Source organism: Mercenaria mercenaria, chromosome 17 (genome assembly GCF_021730395.1).
Source record: "Mercenaria mercenaria strain notata chromosome 17, MADL_Memer_1, whole genome shotgun sequence".
Lineage (NCBI taxonomy): Eukaryota > Metazoa > Mollusca > Bivalvia > Venerida > Veneridae > Mercenaria > Mercenaria mercenaria.
The window spans coordinates 7,755,241-7,763,004 of NC_069377.1; the positions used below are offsets into that span (position 1 = coordinate 7,755,241).

At 31.2% G+C, this 7,764-nt stretch overlaps 1 protein-coding gene across 1 annotated transcript in view; it reads right to left on the reverse strand.

The window, feature by feature from the left end:
• LOC123536801 (uncharacterized) overlaps nucleotides 1-7,764 on the reverse strand; it is a 94,302-nt gene that overhangs the window by 69,601 nt on the left and 16,937 nt on the right. The gene's annotated exons all lie outside the window — the stretch shown is intronic.

Genomic DNA, 7,764 nt, shown 5'->3' on the forward strand with positions numbered 1-7,764 from the left:
CATCGTCTTACCGAATACAGAGATGTTCATGAGTTTAAAAAAAGTCTTTTTCAAAAGAATTCTTTGCTTTAGATCTTTTTTGAGTACTAAAATCAATATATCCTTTTAACCAAGGAGTTTCGTCAAAAGTTAATATTCTGTGTATTTTTGTTACTTTTAATCCTAATTGTGCATATAGTTCAAGATTTTTATAATGAACAACATAGTTTTGTTTTTTCATTAAAGTTGGAACTAATTTGTTAACATTACTTTTTCCTATTTCAAATTTTGTTTTAATATTTTTACTATAATTTGAAAGCCATTTATCAGGTATACAAATCTTTTCAGGAGCTAAAGGATAATCATTGTGCAGATCATGTAATTCTTTTTCATAGTCAAGATCACATTCAATTATGAAGTTGGTTTTACCTTTTGCAATTAAGTTTTTATATTGTTTTAAAGTGACCCATTTAAAGTTTCCAGAGGGCAAAGGGCGGCACATGGCCCAATCGTAGTTCATATTCAATGTCAGATATGTGCGTTTCGTTTAAAATAGAATAAAACTCTTTTTCATGAGGTATTTTTGTTTCTTTGAATTTTTTAAATGAATCCATGCCATCATATGTATAATACCTTTTGTTTTTAATAATTCAATTTTTTCTTTTTTAAATTCTTGAGATGTGTACTTAAATTCTGGAATATTTTTTACTAAATTATCCAATGATTAAGACATAAATTGAAAACTATCTATAAAAATCAAATCACTTACCATAAATGCCATATATCTTTCCATATTATTAGGAATAACATCTATTGTTTTTTTTTTTGTAATGTTCCTATTTGTTGCATAATAAAATGACATTCAAAACCTCTTAATTTTGAAAAATAACAGGAATTTTGTGTGTAAATCTAAAACTAATATTACATTCTGAGTGAGCACTTCCTCTAAATTTTCCTGTTATATGACAATGATCTCGTACTGGATTTTCATTTTCCATATATTCTTTTCCACAAATATGACAAGAGGTTTGTTTTTTAAAATAAAGTTTAATCGTTTTTAGACATTTTCAAATCTTTGTTAAAGTTTTCATTAAATATTTCTTACAATATTCCTCTTCCTCAAGCATTTTCTCAATAAACTTATAAGCTTGTGTTGGTTTAGTATAGTGAGAATCATAACAACAAAAACTTTATAACTGTAACCACAATCTATATGCTTTTGATATGCTCCAGTAAATGAAGATTTAGGTGATGGCAAAGCAGTTGAAACTTTCTTAGTTATTGTTTCAAAACAGCATAAATTACAAAAGGTACGGCTAAGCCTTTATGATAATTTTTAAAATGCATATTACTTCCCTCTTTTGGCATTTTTACAGCTTGAACACCATTAATAGCTAAACAATTTGGAATATGTTCATTGTAAACATGATTTGCAAAAATGTTTTTTATTTTCACATTTTGTTTTTAAACATAGATCTATTAAAGTCTTTTATCCAAATATAATGTGTTTTTTGTTAATACTGATTAACAACATGTCACAGTTTTCTTCATATTGATATTTTGAAATGTACAATGGATAAACATTATTATCTTCGTAACCAGGGTTTTCTTTAACAGGAAATTTGTAAGCCAAATGGCACCATCTAAAATATTCATTATCATCATTCTTTATAACTAGAAGCAGCCAGCGGTGTATATTTATATCTATTTACATAATTGGCAACAACTGACTCTATTCTCCAGCCGCTTCCTTCTGAAATCCAATTACCAATCCTATTTATTTTTTCATCAAAGGCTTGACATAAAGTGTTTTTATTTCGTTTGTATTAATAATAATTAAAGCCTTTGAGTGAAAATAAGCTGATTTATATATTGTATCTGTTTTACTAATTTTAGCAGAAGTTATTTTTAAAACAACATTTATATTTATACCTTTTAAAGTTTTAAGTTCAGATTTAAGAATACCAAATGAGTCTTCTATAGTTAAATATAGTTGATTTTTGGGATCTTGTCTATAAGCAATTTTAATTTCAAATTTCTTAATATACTGATTTAAAGACCTGTTAATTTCTCTAACAGGTATATATATATTATATTTAGAAAAAAAAATCGCTAAGCAAAAAAAAAAAATATATATATTTAAGAAGAGATAATATATATTCAAATTTATACTTTCTCCCATTTGTTTTCGATTTTCCGCTTTTTACTCGGTTTTTCCCTTCGCAGCACATTTTTCATTAACCCAGAATTAATATCAAGGTCTTGAGATGCTGCGTAAGTGCTTCTATATGTTGTTTCTTCATTAGTGTCACAATCGGTTACAATAACTCTTTTAGGATTGTTTCGATGATTATTTGGTCTGGGGCAATCACATAATCTTTCACTATTTTACTCTTCGGGTAATAAACAACCACAATCCCATTGAAATAAATCTATATTCTTTTCTAAAAGATAAGGATCTATAACATTTTGCAATTTATCAATCGCATGTCTTTTATATTCATCGCTAACTATTTGATCAAGTTTTGATTTAATAACCTTTCTTCTTTTTAGTACTTTTATACGAATTTCTATCTTATTCATTATTTCTCCTAAAGTGCTAGATAATTTTGGCATAATCATTCTATCTACCTTTCTATTAACCATTTATATAATATACGTATAGAAAAAAGTCTATAAAAAACGCACGTAAAGAAACAAATTCAGCAATCTAAATTTTATGCAACTCTTCTTTTTTTATTTCTGTATCCGTTAAGTTTAAATTCCTTCATATGCATTTTATTGAATAGTTTTTTTTCTTTCTGCATTTCCAACAGTATTGTAAAAATATCTTCAATAACTTTTTTTCATCTTCTTTATTTACTTTTCTAATCCGCGCTTTTGTTATTAGTTGTTTTATTTTGTGATTCTGCAATTTTAAAATAGTTTTCTTGTTTTCAACTTTTAGTTTATTAATAAATATAGTAATTACTGATGGAACAGCGCCAGCAACTGCTACAAATGTAGGAACGACAGGAAATAGTGCTAATGCAGCCGAGCAACCAAAGAAACCTGCTGTAACATGTAGTCCTGTATTTACTCTTCCACAAAACTTATAATTTTTTCTGTAAGCAGCAGCAAGTTTAGTCAAGTGAATAATTAATTTATCTATTGTTTTTATTCCATTAGAAATTAGCATTTCACCCATTTATATAATATATTTTTTATAATTAATTATATTTGCTCCTGTTCACTAAATGGAATCCAACTATTAAATGTTTCACTATAACCTTTCCACTTTACTAAAGCTTGCTTTTTCTTATAGTCTTGTCTGATAACTTTTTCTATTCTAAAAACGTCTTGTTTAGTAGGTAAAAGTTCTTGCTCATAAAATGAACCCTGAATTATTTCATTATTCAAATCTTTAATAGTATATGTTCTCGGATTTGTATTATGGATTTTATCAATTATAGATATTTCCACTGTCCAGTTTGGTGTATTTCCTTTTTCAAAATATCGTTTAAGTTTACTTAAGCGAACCCGATCACCAATTTCAAATTTTGCTTTACTCCTTGGTATCTTTAAATTACCGTATAAATTGTAGTAAACGGTACGTTTATTGAAGTTTTTACTGGCTTCAGTCGGTGTCATTTTTATACTAGAATGTTTTGTTTTGTTATATTTACCAACCATATCCTGCAAATTGTCTAAGCAGGTGTAAGTATTATTTGCTGTAAAATATTTCCACATTATTCGTTTAAGTGTCCTATTAAATCTTTCGATTTCGAGCTTTTCCTTCATTAAATGTATGATACATGTTAATCTTATTTTTATTCAAAAATGATTCAAACTTTTTATTATAAAATTCTTTTCCTTCATCTACCCATAAATTTGTTGGTGTTCTACCTTCAAAACGTTTTTACCGAATGCTTCAGTAACATATTCTCCAGTTTTAATGGAATAACCCAAACATATTTGCTAAACACGTCAATAACGGTTAATAAGTACTTCACACCTTTATTATATTTTGAAAAAGCTTGCATATCGACTAAATCAGCAGACCAAGTATCATCAATATCACTAACTATCACTCTTCGTTTCATAAATTTCCGTTTAATTGGTTTATGTAATTCTTATGCTAATTCATCACTCCATGTAATTTCGGGGGTCTTTTTGAGTATATACTCTACCCCATTTTCCCGTTTTTTATTTTTGGCCGAGTCCAAGTTTGTATTTTGTTTTAATTGCTGGTTTTACAACTAAATGTTTTGCAATTGTCTCTCTAAATGTTTTTGATTGAGTGTTATTTAAACTGGAAAGCATTTGCTTGTCACATATACCTTTTATTACACCATTGTTGTAGCAAAAGTCATGGTCCAAACATACTGCGTCTAGTTTATTAACAGGAGGTCCATTATCCAAAGGATTTCCTGGTCCACAATAGTTATATCCTGGAAGTGTTAAACCTTTCTTAGGTAATAAAGGTAAAATTGCTTTATGAATATCAATTGCTCCTCCGGAACGTTTCACAAACTGTGTTTTTATATTACCGCAGGATGCACACTGAGCTCTTAACATAAGTCTACCGTTTTTTGTTGTAACATCTTGAGGATTTATACTGTCAGTAAATTTCCTTTCTTTTACACAATATATTTGTTTTTGACTCATTTATGTTGTATGTATTTAAAACATTTTATTTTTTCACTGGGTTCAAAACCTGTGGTTTTTGAATTGGTCAAACCGAAGGTTTTCACAGTACCAAGGGAACTGGGTCAGCAGTGGTCAGTTTAGGTCAAGGTAAGAGGTCAAAATGAGGTCAAACTGTTTTAATAGCCTTACTTCTCTCACTACTAGCCATCCGATGAAAAAGGAAGATTGTAGAGGCTTAGCATTAACTAGAAGTATGTTTGCACTATTTAGACCTAAAAAAATGTTTGTTTCCGGTAACATGCTAAAAGCATCAGGGTAGGTAGGTCAGATTAAAAACAAATATTAAGTGAGTCAAAAAATGAATAGAAATAAGGGAGTTATGCCTTTAGAACACCAGTGAGTTGATTGCTAATATCACTGACCATGTTTAAAGCATAAAAATGTGCAGTTTTGCAACTTTTTGTTACAAAGTTGAAAAAATATTCTCCAAGGCCTTAAAAACATTTAAGTTCGGGCAAAAAATTTAGGGTAGGTAGGGATACCGAAAACAAAATTTTTACGCCTTATAGAAAATAATCATTCACAAATCTGCACACCATGTTTGATGAAATCTGACCAGCAGTTTCAGAGATGAAGATGTCTAAATTTAGTACCGCAATTCTAACATGTCAAAACATTCATAGCTAAAAGGTTAAATTAATGATACAAAGTCAAAACAAAGGCATAAATCTCTGAAAAAGTAACAAATGGGCCAAAGTCACTCACCTGAGGCCGACTTTGATTAGATCTGACAAAGTATTTAAATTCAAAGTATATTTATTTTAAATTAAGATTAAAATAAAGTTTTAAAAGTATTTCTAGTTTAAACTCTAGCTGCCCCTAAAAAAGGCCAAGTGCCCCTTTTTGAACAAGCTTGGGAGAGGACCATAATTTATGCTACATACGTTTGATGAAGACCCACCAAGCGGTGCAAAGTAAGAAGTTGTTTAAAAATATTCTTATTTTCAGGTCTGGTGGTCCCTTAAAGGGCCCAAGTGCCCGCATTTGAACAAACTTTGGAAAGGACCACGTAATGGTGGTTCGGACCAAGTTTGATCCATCAAGCGGTTCATGAGAAGAAATTGTTTCAAGGTATTTCTAATTTTAGCCCAAACAGTCCCTAAAAGGGGCAAAGTGCCCCCAATTGAACACATTTGAGAAAGAACCTTATAATGATGCCACAGGCCAAGTTTGATGAAAATCCACCAAACGATTCATGAGAAGAAGTCGTTTTCAAAGAATTTCTATATTTAGCTCTAGCAGCCCCTTAAAGAGGTCAAATGCCCCCATTTGAACAAACTTTGGAAAGGAATATATAATGATGCTACAGACCTTGTTTGATGAAGAACAGTCAAGCTGTTCATGATAAGAAGTTGTTTAAATGTATTTTAATTTGTATTGTAGTGGCCCCTTGAATGGGCCAAGTGCCCCCATTTGAACAAACTGTTGAAGGGACCTTATAATGATGCTACAGACCAATAAAGATCAAGCAGTTCATGAGAAGAAGTCGTTTAAAGGGTTTTTTTCTATTTCTAGCTCTAGCGGCCCCTAAAAGGGACCAAGTGCCTCCATTTGAACAAATTGGGGAGAGGACGATATAACAATGCTACAGAAAAAGTTTCTTAAAGATCCAAAAAGTTTGATGAAGAAGTCATTTTAATGTATTTCTAGTTTTAGCTCTAGCGGCCCCCATAAGGAGCAAAGTGCCCCTATTTGAATAAAATTGATAGAGGACTACATAATGATTCTAAAGACTAAGTTTGATGTAGATCAATCCAGCGGTTCATGTTAAGGAGTCGTTTAAAGGTATTTCTATTTTTAGCTCTAGCGGCCCCCAAAAGGGGCAAATACTCCCCATTTGTATAAACTTAGAAGAGGACTTTATAATAATATGCTGCAGACCAAGTTTGATGAAGACTCATCAAGCGATTCATGAGAAGAAGTCCGCTAAAGGTTTTTTTAGTTTTAGCTCTAGTGGCCCTAAAAAGTGTCAAATGTCCCCATTTGAACAAATTTGATAAAGCACCTCACCAGGATGCTACAGACCAAATTTGGTATTTTTTTGACCATTTGTTTTAGAGGAGGATGTTTAAGTTAAAATGTGAACGGCGCACAACAGACGCCGGACCATCCACCCTATACTAACAGCGAACCCTGAACCTTCGGTACAGGTGAGCTAATAAAAAGCTATGGAAACTGTACAGTGCACGTAAGAACGTTACTGAAAACAGTAATTCCCACTTTTAGTTGTTTAGCTGTAAAAATTGTCCCTTGCATCTGCGCATGTACAGTATTTTAATCAAATCGCAAGTATACTCTTTTTGAGTGAGGTGATTACTGAAGATGATGATGACGATGAATTCTAAATATTTTTATTTTTAACTAACGGGCCCTAATGAAGGTCGAGTGTTCCTAAAGGAATCAAATTTAGAGACGCCCTTAAAGTGAAGGTACGGACCAAGTGTAATGAAGATTCACCAAGCAGTTCATGAGAAGTTGCTAAAATGTTTCTATTGTAAGCTTGAACAGACCATAATAGGGGGAAATGGCTATTATTTGACAAAAATTCGGATACAACCTTACATTTAAGCTACAGATCAAGTTTGATGAAAATCTTTTAAAATGTTATTAGAAGTTGTTTGACGGGTTTTTAAATATTTATTATGTGCCGCCATTTGAGAACATTTGTTAGTGGATCTTAAAATGATGATATAGACAAAGTTTTATGAAAATCAATCAAAGAATTATGAGAAGATGTTTATATAATTTTTAGTATTCACCTCTAGCAGGCCTTGAAAGGGACTAAGTGTCCCCCACCTCCCCCCGCCACACACACACATTTAAAAACATTTGCTAGTGGACCTTATAATGATAATATGGACAACGTTTAATGAAGATCCATATTGTACTTTATGACAAGAGATTGTTTAAATGTATTTCTAGTTTTGGCTCTTGCGGCCCCTGAATAGGCCAAGTGCCTCCATTTGAATAAATTTGTAAGAGGATCTTTTAATAATACTACAAAGCAAATTTGATGGTGATTCCTCAGCAGGTTCATGAGAAGAATATGGTTAAAGTTATTTCTAATTTTAGCTTTAGAAACTGCTAAAAGGGGCC